Source organism: Lycium barbarum, chromosome 6 (assembly GCF_019175385.1).
Source record: "Lycium barbarum isolate Lr01 chromosome 6, ASM1917538v2, whole genome shotgun sequence".
Classification (NCBI taxonomy): Eukaryota; Viridiplantae; Streptophyta; class Magnoliopsida; order Solanales; family Solanaceae; genus Lycium; species Lycium barbarum.
In genome coordinates, this window is record NC_083342.1 from 20,288,400 (window position 1) to 20,299,985 (window position 11,586).

Consider the following 11,586-nt stretch of genomic DNA (forward strand, 5'->3'; position numbering starts at 1 on the left):
GGGCGGCGATACAGATACTCCACGACCTACGGGCATGGGCAGACACCACTAGTGGGCGGCATGAGATGGTACCCCGGACGCGGGAGGCCTGGACGCGGGCTAATATTATTGATTATCACACCGTTCCGACATGGACCGGCAGTTTGCATATGATGCATACATGTTATGATGATGAGTATGAGTAAGATAGCATGCATTACTTCATTTATGATTATCAGTCAGATCCATATGTCTCATGTTGATGTTATTCCCATATTACTGATGTCTCCTTTCATTATGTATGCCCCTCATACTCGGTACAATATTCGTACGGACGTCCTTTCTTCGGGCGCTGTGTTCATGCCTACAGGTAGACAGGGAGGAGAGCTTGGCCCAGGTCCTCAGTAGCTGTCAGCTGATAGATAGCACTCCATTGTTCGGAGGTGCTTATGACTATTCTTTTGATGTACATTCATATATGCATATTTTGGGCATGACGGAGTCTTGTTCCGTCCATGTATTCATTATGTTAGTAGGGGCTCGTAGATACGCAGAGTGGGTTAGATGGTCTCACAAAATGTTTTCATATGTATGTGTATTATTTTGATGGCCAAAGGGAAAATGTATATAAAGTATTTATATTTTGATTAAATATGATTTTCCTACAATTGATAAAAGAGTATTAAATAAGCAAGATAAGCAGTAGAATGAGCGGTGCTCGGTAACTAGCTCCGGGTGCCCGTCGCGGCCCCTAGCTGGGTCGTGACATATATAAGGATTAGAACTCTTGTTCCCGAAATTGTTGTTGTTGTTGTAGCTCCCTTGGTTCGCACCACCATAATTATTGTTGTAGTTCCCAGAGTTGTTGTAAGCACCTTGACCTTGTTGAGGTCTCCATTTATTCTGATTCTGATAGCCACCTTGGTAATTCTGTCTTTGGTAACCCCCTTGAGAGTTATTAACATAATTAGCATCTTCAACCTGCATAGGTGGCCCATCATGGAACGGACCATCTTGAGTGTGGTACATCCCTTTTGGCAAAACTGTATCATCCTCACAAACATTTACTTTCTTGATCTGGGATTCATCAAACTTCTTCGTTAGCAAGAAGATATTTGTTGCAAGTTCTGCCAATGTTTGCTGGGTGTCTTGATTCTCCTTTACGATATTCTGGATCATAGCACTCCCATATGGTACCACATCAGCATTGTTTGAGTGCCAAGCCTGGTTATGAGTCGTCAGCTTGTTAAATATGTTGGTCACTCGTCGAAAGGTTTTGTTCATGAAACAACCATCAGCTGTATTATTAGCAACTGACTGTGTCACTGGATCTAGCCCTCGGTAGAACTTCTCCATTACTATGTGTTTCGGAAAACCATGATTTGGGCTTTTCTGCAAATACTCCTTGAATCTCTCCTAGGCTTCATATAGTTGTTCCCCGGTCGCTGCTTGAATTCATATATATTGTCACGAATTTCAGCCTTCTTGCTAGGGGGGGTACCATTTTATGAGAAAAGCAGTCACTATCTCTTTCCATGAAGTAATCGAATTTCGGGGCAGCTTCTCAAACCATGTTCTTGCCTCCCCGGTTAAGGAATATTTGAATAACCTCAACCGAATAGAATCTTGTGGAACGTTATTCTGGATGTGGTTAGCACACACATCCATAAAATTCTGCAAATGACGTTGAGGGTCATTCTCGGTAGAGTTCTGAAAGTATCCCTCAAGTTTCAACAACTGGTATAGAGAGGAATCAATTTTCACGCTAGCAGCTGCAACTCGAGGATGAACAATAGAAGATGCATAGTCCTCCTCTGCAACAAGATCCGCGAAAATATTCTCATCATCTGATTCATTCGCCTGATTGTTCAACTGATTCCCCTGGTTGCCAGCACGTTGATTTTGCTGATTCTGATTCATGTTCACCTGGTTTACACAGAGTAGCAAACAAGGCGTGATGGAATAAGAAAAAATACTTTAATATAGCAAACACTATTTAGTAATTTCAAAATCGTATTCCCCGGCAACGGCGCCAAAATTTGATACGCTCAAATTACACCTATTAATGGTATAACGCGGACGTTGTCAAATATAGTAACCCAACAAGGTTGGGGTCGAATCCCACAGGGAATATGGTGTGAAAAGGTTACTAAAGTCGTAGGATGCTAAGCTTAGGTCAAATGTCTTAATCCGATGGTTTTGGTAATAGTTGGTTTTTCTATGACTAATTGCTATCTACTTGCTTTGGTGGAAATTTATGGTAAAAGAAACTAAGGTTGTGTCCCCATTAGATAGAGTGTATGATCATGGGTATGGATCTTGATATACTTCTAATGGATCATTATATGGATGCACTTAATCTCTATATGAATCTCTACTATTTCTCAATAAATAAAGATTATCTCTTTCTATGATTTTCCTGAATATAAGAAAGTAACTATGAAGAAAGATTAATCATGCCAAGTAAATTCTTCTTATTCCTAAGTGAATTTGTTAAACAAAGTTTAAAGCTTTGAGTCCTTGTTATTTATTTTTACCAACCCTAATTATTTTCCCAAATCAATCAAGGTTTATGGCTTTAATCAATGTTTGCAACCATTAGTTATGAATGAAGAATGAAGAATAAATAAACCCTAATAATCCATTATATGTATATCAATCACAAACTCAAGCACAAAACACCCATCATTGGGTTCACAACCCTAGTAAGGGAATTTAGCTATTCATGACAAAGAACAACAAATAAGAAATTGAAGAATTCATAATTGCTTACTTTGGAAGAAAAAAGGAATTGATAATACTTGAATTGATGTTTGAACCTTCAAAAACTAGAAAGTATTTAATGTTCTAAGTCAAGAGACAAAATTATAATAACTGATAACTATTAAAACCCTTCAATGACTATTTATAGGTTCTAAAAACGTGAAAGTTGCAGATTTGAACTTTGGTCCCGTCGATTCGAAATACGGTCCGTAAAGTGAAATACGGGACTGTAAACCAGTTTACGACCAAGTCGTCCTTCCAGTTTTGATCAAATTCAATCTCTTGAAATACGGACCGTATATTGGTTTACGGCCCGTAAACTGCCCAGTCATCTTTCAACTTCCAAAACTCCGACTTTCTACCAAATGCTCGAATGGTTAAATACGCTTTGAAATATGGACCGTAAACTGAAATACGGTCCGTAAACTGAGTTTGTAAATCACCATGTCCTCAGCCTACCTTTCTGGTTCTCTTATTCTTTAATACACCCATGGAATACGGTCCGTATTTGAGAATACGAACCCTAAACTGAGTTTACGACCACTTCTGGACTTTCAACTGTTTTCATTCCGAATCTGTTCTGTTTCCTGAAAAAAACTAAAACCCACGTAAAATCACATAGACTTGCTTAAAAACAAGTAAAATTTATAGCCAAAAAGCATCGATTGTGGCATAAAATCACGCCACATCATATCACCAAGTGAAAGTTTGAGATAAATATATTCCAAAGACAGCATTCCAGACTAGATATGGTCAGTATTAATTTCGGGTAATGTCATTCGAGTTGACTAACGCCCTGGCAGTGTTTATGAATTTTATGAATAATGTGTTCAGGCCTTTCGTAGATCTATTCGTAATTATGTTCATCGATGACATTCTAGTATACTCTCGGTCAGAAGTAGAGCATGTGGATTATTTACGTACTATCCTCGGAATTCTTCGGACTCGAGAATTATATGCTAAGTTTTCAAAATGTGAGTTCCTGCTGAATTTTGTAACTTTTCTGGGCTATATTATCTCAGCTGACGGCATCCGAGTAGATACTTATAAAATTGAAGCTGTGAAGACTTGGCCGAGACCTACAACACCTACAGAGGTCCGTAGCTTTCTGGGATTGACAGGCTATTACAGAAGATTTGTAGAAGGAGTTTCTCCTATTACTACACCATTGACGAAGCTAACCCAGAAATCAGTAAAATTTCAATGGACCGATGCCTGTGAGCGCAGTGTCCAGGAATTGAAAGATAGATTGACTTTAGCCCCAGTCCTAACATTTCTAGAAGGATCAGAAGGTTATGTCGTTTATTGTGATGCCTCTGGTGTTATGTTGGGATGCGTGTTGATGCAGCACGGTAAGTTTATTGCCTATGCTTCCAGGCATTTGCAGAAACACGAGAAGAATTATCTGACCCGTGATCTTGAATTAGCTGCGGTTATTCATGCACTAAATATGTGGTGACATTATTTATATGGTGTACATGTTGATATTTATACAGATCACAAGAGTTTCAAGCAAAAAGAGTTAAATCTACGGCAGAGGCGATGGTTAGAGCTATTAAAAGACTATGATGTGAGTATTTTGTATCATCCCAGAAAGGCGAATGTGGTGGCCGATGCTCTCAGCCGTAAGTCTATGGGCAGTCTATGTGATGTTCACCTAGAGAAGAAAGAATTAGTCAGTGAGCTCCACCAGCCAGCTAGCCTAGGAGTTCGCATAATGGACTCGGGCAATGCAAAAGGTACTGTTCATAACCCAGCTGTTTCATTCCTATACATGGAAGTGAAAAAGCGCCAATATGAAGATCCCAAGTTAAGTTACTACAGAGATGCACTTCCCCAGAAGGAAAAGTCACCATTTGAGATTTCTGTAGAGGGGATTCTCGGGTATTGAAGCAGGCTATGTGTTCCAGATGTTGCAGGATTACGCCAACAGATTCTGGAAGAAGCCCATTATTCTCGTTTTTCTGTTCATCCAGGAGCGACAAAGATGTATCATGATCTCAAGTCAATGTATTGGTAGGACGAAATGAAGAAAGCTATAGCAGAGTTTGTAGCTCAATGTCCAAATTATCAACAAGTGAAAATTGAGCATAAAAACCCAGGAGGGTTGTTGCAAGCTATGGAAATTCCAACTTAGAAATGGGAAGTGATCAACATGGATTTTATTGTAGGCTTGCCCCGTTCTCAGCGTAAGTATGACTCCATATGGGTAATTATTGATAGACTTACGAAGTCAGCTAATTTCCTACCGGTTAGAACTACATACTCGGCAGAAGATTATGCAAAGTTGTATCTTAAAGAAGTAGTGCGACTTCATTGTGTCCCTGTATCCATTATCACAGATAGAGGAGCATAATTTACTGCTAATTTCTGGAAGTCCTTTCCGGAAGGTTTGGGAACTCAAGTCTCAGCACAACATTTCACCCACAGTCAGATGGAGAAGCTGATCGCACTATTCAGACCTTAGAGGATATGTTGCGGGCATATGTATTAGACTTCGGAGGTAAGTGGGCCGATCATTTGCCACTTATCGAATTTTCTTATAACAACAATTATCATTCCAGTATTCAAATGGCCCCGTATAAAGTTCTACACGGAAGGAAGTGTAGATCGCCAATTAGATGGTTTGAAGTAGGAGAGACACAACCAATAGGCCCAGAATTGATTGAACAAGCGGTATAAAAGATTAAGCTTATTCGAGACCGATTGTTGATAGCCCAGAGTCGTCAGAAATCTTATGCAGATAACCGTTGACGAAACTTGGAATTCCAAATTAATGATTGGGTATTCCTAAAAGTGTCACCGATGAAAGGTGTAATGAGATTCGACAAGAAGTGCAAGCTTAGTCCTCGATATGTTGGACCTTATAAAATTATGCGCAAGGTGGGCCAAGTGGCTTATGAATTAGATCTACCTTCAGAATAGGAGTCAGTTCATCCAGTTTTTCATGTATCGATGCTCCGTAAGTGTGTTGGAGATCCTTCCATAATCGTGCCGGTAGATGATGTCCAAGTTACCAAGAAGTTGGCTTATGAAGAAGTACCTATTGCTATACTAGATAGGCAAGTGCGGAAACTCAGAACCAAAGATGTAGCCTCAGTTAAGATCCTGTGGAGAAACAATAATAGAGAGGAGATGACTTGGGAAGTAGAAGAAGATATGAAGTCTAAGTATCCGCATTTATTTCCACCCCCAGACGAGGTTCAGGACGAGATGCTATTGTCCTCAGGTATGTAATGATTTCTTAGTCGTGTAAGGCCATGCTTTCTGTTGTTGTTGTTGTAGCCCTGTGAGACCTTGTATTTTAGATTTCTGTGATAGGATGGTAGTGCCATATTACAAAGGAAACTCTGGCGAAATTTCTGTAGAATCCCCGTGAGCCTAACATTCTAGGACGAATGTTCTTAAGGGGGAGAATGTTACACCTCGGACATTTCATGTCGTTATGTTGTGAATAGACTAACGCAAGCTTAAGGTGAATATGAAGTCCATATGAAATTAAGGATGGTATTTGGTAACTTAAAAGTATATACTACAAGATTTTTGAAGTATTACGAGTCGGAGAAATTAAGTTCATCGAAAGAAGTGAAGCATAAGTTGTGTTAGTGAAGGTTTAGCGATTATCAAAGTAACGATTGTTTAGTAACATCTTGGGAAGGAGTTATAGGGCTCCTTAGATGGTTAATGAAGTATTGTACAAGTTCCAAGAAGGTCCCACAAGGATTGGAAGTCAAACGAATCAACGAGAATAATTTCGAAAAAGTAGAGTTATACGACCACTTATACGGTCTGTATAACTTTATACGGTCCGTATAAGGGTCCGTATAACCTTTCTAGAGAAGTCAGTCCCTGGTAGTATTATACGGTCACTTATACAGACCGTATAAAGTTATACGGACCGTATATGTGTCCAATAACTCAATCGGATCACTTTTTCCAGATTTTTCTATTTTTATATATATATGACCCATGATCATTTAATTCATTTCCCACATTCTCCACAACTCTTTAAAGCTCTATAACATTCCCTACACCATATCCACACAAATCCAAGACAAATCAAAGATTAAATACCAAGAACCAAGAGAATCAAGTGCAAGGAGGCTTACTAGGGCTTGTAAGAGTCAAGAATTTCTCTGGTATTGAAGTTGGGGTTTCTCTCAAGTGAAGTAGATTCATCCAAAGTTCATCCTTACATAATCTAAGGTGAGTTTTACATCTATTTCATGTTATTACGAGTATTTGGTTGTTGAATCACTTGAGTAAAGGAAGAAAGAAGAGTATGAAGCTCAAACATGGATTTAATGATATTCTTGAATAGTAACTTGACTTGAGTCATAATTCGTAGTATGCTATGAGTATAATTTTGTTATGGATGATACTAATGACGTTGAGAAAGTATTATATGTGAACGAATATGGCGTTGTGTTGTAGTTATGGTTACAAATGACTTTGAAAAAGAGTTTTGAGGATTGAACAATGTTTAACTTGAAAAAGTCTATTGATTATGGTATTATGGGTGTTGCTATTGATGTTTGGCAGATGTTTATTATATGGAGGAAGTTTTCGAAACAAAGGAAATGCTGCCCAATTTTCGTTAGCTCTTATTCGCTTTAGTTTAGACTTAAGCATGTTTTAAATGATCTAATTTAGTACGAATTCTCTTGAATGTAGAGTTGTGAGCTTGGAAAGAGAACGTTTAGTCGTTAAGGAGCCACAAATTTATGTTAAGGCTAGCCCTCTTTCTTTCAAAGGCATGACTCCTATATAACGATTTCCTATATATCTCCATGACCTTCTTATATCCCAAAAGTTGAAAGTTAAAGGTTCTTAAGAGCTTCTTATGAGAAAGAGAAAAGATGTGTTCTATGATAATGATGATGATGATGATTCTATTTTTAGAGATTCCAAAGCTTATGAATTGATGTTATTATGAGCTTAATGACCGTGTTTCATAATTTCCTTGATGTTATTCATTGTTGGCCATCTCATCTCATGATACTAGATCCTTCAAGGTGACATATAGTGATGATGATTGTTACATAATATAATCGGAGGTTACCGACCTTACGTCACTCCGATAGAGTTGTAGCGTTCACTTGGGCTCTCATGCATGCTCTATGTTATGTACATGTGAGTTTACACTGTGCCTAGTTGGCAGGGAAGACACCACTACGAGGGGCGTAATGGGAATCCATGATGATGATTACACCATGCCTAGTTGGCCGGGCAGACACCACTAGTGGGCAGCACGAGATTATTACCCCGGACAAGGGAGGCCCAGATGTGGGCTAATGATGATCACACCGTACCTATATGGTCGGGCAGTTATATATATATATATATATATATATATATATATATATATATATATATATGGTATGATGATGTTTTAAATATAAAAGTTAGCATGCATGACTTCGCCTTAAGAGGCGACCAGTTACAGGTTATCTCTTCATCTTATGCTCTCTTATTTCTTGATTATGTTGTTATACATGCCTTACATACTCAGAACATTGTTCGTACTGACGTCCTTTCTTTTATGGACGCTGCGTTCATGCTCGCAAGTACATAGGGAGACGACGCAGATATCTAGGAGTTTTATCAGCGGATATTCAGGAGCACTCCACTACCCCGGAGCTGCCGCTTATTGGTATATCCTTTTGTGCACATATTTGGGGTATGGCGGGGTCCTGTCCCATCCTTATGATTTCAGTACTCCAGTTAGAGGCTCATAGATACATATGTGTGAGTAGTAGATGTCTTGTTATTTCTTCAGTGTATGATTTGTATATCATTTTGTAGCCTCGTGGGATTTTGTACATATACGTTTTGAGAGATATTCGAAGATCATTTCATGATAAGTTGTGTTAGGAATGGTACATGTTCAGGTTGAGTTTGATGATAAGTCCGGAAGGTGGTGCTCGGTATGCTAGCTCCGGGTACCCGTCATAGCCCTCTAGTTGGGTCGTGACATTTATAAGTCCGGCCTTGAGAGAGGATGAATTGGGAGTCGCTGCTGTGCCTTGTGGGGTTCAAGATAAAATAGGATGGGCTCACATCTTTTCCAGACTGAGAGAAGAGCATATCAGGTGGAGAGTACCTGATGTTCATTCCAAGACAGTTTGTGTTAAGAGCCGTAAGCGTCCATATTTACCGATTATGGGAATTAGGGGAATCAGACCCTACATACCATTGAGAGTACTTAGATAGTTTGGTATGAGATAGGTTATTCCAAATCAGGGAAATATAGGAGAGTTTGTACGAGATTATGAAGAAGGTCATATTGAAGGTATAAAAGATGCTCAGAAAGATTGGAAGAATGTGATAAGGGAAGATAAGTTCGATGAGGATCCAAACAATCCAAGTCATGATGAAAACTACTACGAGTGGCTTAGGGCTAAGCTAGCTGGTACTGCTACTCCAGGACCGTATCTATACAAATATCCCGTAGATAGGGAAGCCGCGAATGCAATTCAGGTTAGAAAAATGAAACGAATGATGGAAGGAATAGAAATGGATCATCAAGCAAAAATAGAATATGACCAAGAGATAATTGAGAGTTTGATAGACGAGGCGTATGCCTCATTGAAGAGCTTGGAATGGCTTGACACTTTTGTTAAGGAAGCCATAGATACGGGGACGTCATTGACTGACGATCAGACGGGTCAATAGATTGGGACAGCATTGAGGCCAGCCCATGTAGCCATTTAGACCGCCTTTCGAAGGGCTAAGAAGGCGCGAGATGATAGAGAGCATATTTCTATTCGTGGAGGGGACTTTTTCTGATTATTGCATTTACTTTAAAAGCCTTGTAATCCCACTTGGGAAAATATTATTAATGAAAAGTACTGGGATTCTTATTTTTGGGAATAATACATTTGTTTTACATATGACACAATTCTGCTTCATACGCTAGTAGCCTCGGAGCAACACGATATAGGAAAGCGAATTATGTATTGTCTAAATGCTTATTTAATATAACTACTCTGTGTGAAAATCATATATATTGTTGAAACTCTTGATTGGTCCACATTCTAGTCACTACCCGAAAGAAAAATCAAGGAAATAACCCCTAAAACAAATTTCTCTCCACTTTTAAAAGGTTGATTTCCTAATAGGAAATGGAGACTCCAAACATCATGAATGCGACTTCTCCTTACGTCAACCTAGTCAGTGACGATGAGAACATGGAGGCGACAAGTGAGAAAAACTGGCAATGGGATGATAGTATGGCCCTGGCTACCGCTAGAATGAAAGAAGTTGTCCAAACCACTAAGGCGACCAATGAGAAAATGAAAGAAGCTGAAAGTATCTTGGCTTATGTTGAAGAGCTAACTATGCAACACCCTGCCAATCGGGTAAAACGGGGAAAGACACCTGAAGCACTACTTGGGAGTTATGTCCCGCTCAGTCAACAAAAAGGGCTTGACCCCATACCTTATGGACATGACGAACTACTTATCCCCAACCTGAAAGTCTATGGAGACCCGCGTGAATCTCAACTCGAGGAAACTGCAGTTTTTCTCACAAGTGTTCTTAAGGGCACAAGATCACACAATTGGGGTACGCCAGTAGAAATGTCCAAACAAGAACTCTTGGAGACTTTGGGGAGTTTTGGAGTATATGTGCAAAGCCCAAACTTGTTGCCGTCGTGTGGTCCTTCAATGATTTACAGGAAATGCCTCTACCAATGAAGTCAGTCGAGCCATACAGCTAATGAGTGTAGAGCACTGGAAAGGAAGCTTATCCAATGGATTGATCAAGGGAGAATTAGCCAACTATAGGGGTCACACTCTTTCCTGACCCATGACCAAGGAAGAAATCATCCAGAAAAGATATCAAATGTTAGGTTCTGGAGGAGCGACTTCTCTAAATTCGAGGAATCATATGCCAGGATTCAGTCCCTACTATGTAGCATGAAGAAGATAAGAGCAGTGCCACAAACCTATCAGGGTCGCCCAGGATCTCTAAGAGAAAGGGTTTGCGTGTATCACCATGGCTTCCCTAGCCACGACATTGAGGAATGCGTGGATTTCAAGCTTGAACTGGAACGCGTTGTGAATGAAGGCCATGTTTGGATTGTCGCCGGAAGATAAGGGTGGAAGATGAAGATAAAGAAGACAATGAAGACCTGTTTAGTATGGTTGGGTAGAAAACATAAGTATCCCTTTACTGTTTTCAATAAGATAGAATATCCCTTTCCTTTTTATGTAAACAAAACCACGCCGACCTGATGTCTCGTTGAGGATACGTGGGAAGCCTACATAAGGCCTGGTCAGGGTAGAAACTAAGGGTAGCATAGGAAAAAAACTTTTCTATGTATACCTGAACTATGGATGGACCTGATTTCCTTTTGGCGGGATACGTAGGCAGTCTATTTAAGACTCGGTCCTTTTATAATAAATTTTTTATTTCCCCCTTAGTACTGGATGGGTAGAAGCAAATCAACCATGAAGGCCGCTTACCAAAGATCAATATTTCCAAAAACACAAAAAGACCAAAATACCTTTGGAATGTGAATCAATCACCAGTTGAAATAAAATATATGAATCTATGTTCTATAAACTGCAAACAACGTGATATCTTGTGTTTCGTGCTTAAATCTAACGTTCACTTGGGACCTTTTGAGTTGTTTTCTCTTAGAGACAGGAGTCGATTCGCTAGCACCGGTTACTCGATCAAAAGCTGTCGTAACGTCCTTAAACCCTCAAGAAGAATATATGCTTGAAACTCCGCCACCAAACAGAACTGCTTTAGTCAAGGGTACCCCAACAACTGACATAGCTGGAATGCCTTTGGAAGAGGTTGTCAACCTGCTAAAGAGGCAATTGGCTGAAGCTA

General features: G+C 39.6%; 1 non-coding gene across 1 annotated transcript; it reads left to right on the plus strand.

Moving 5' to 3' along the window:
* The first annotated feature begins 1,351 nt into the window (after positions 1–1,351).
* Positions 1,352–1,456, plus strand: LOC132601010 (small nucleolar RNA R71). Its single transcript, XR_009567462.1, has one exon. It is a non-coding gene; the product is annotated as a small nucleolar RNA R71 (small nucleolar RNA).
* The last annotated feature ends 10,130 nt before the right edge of the window (positions 1,457–11,586 follow it).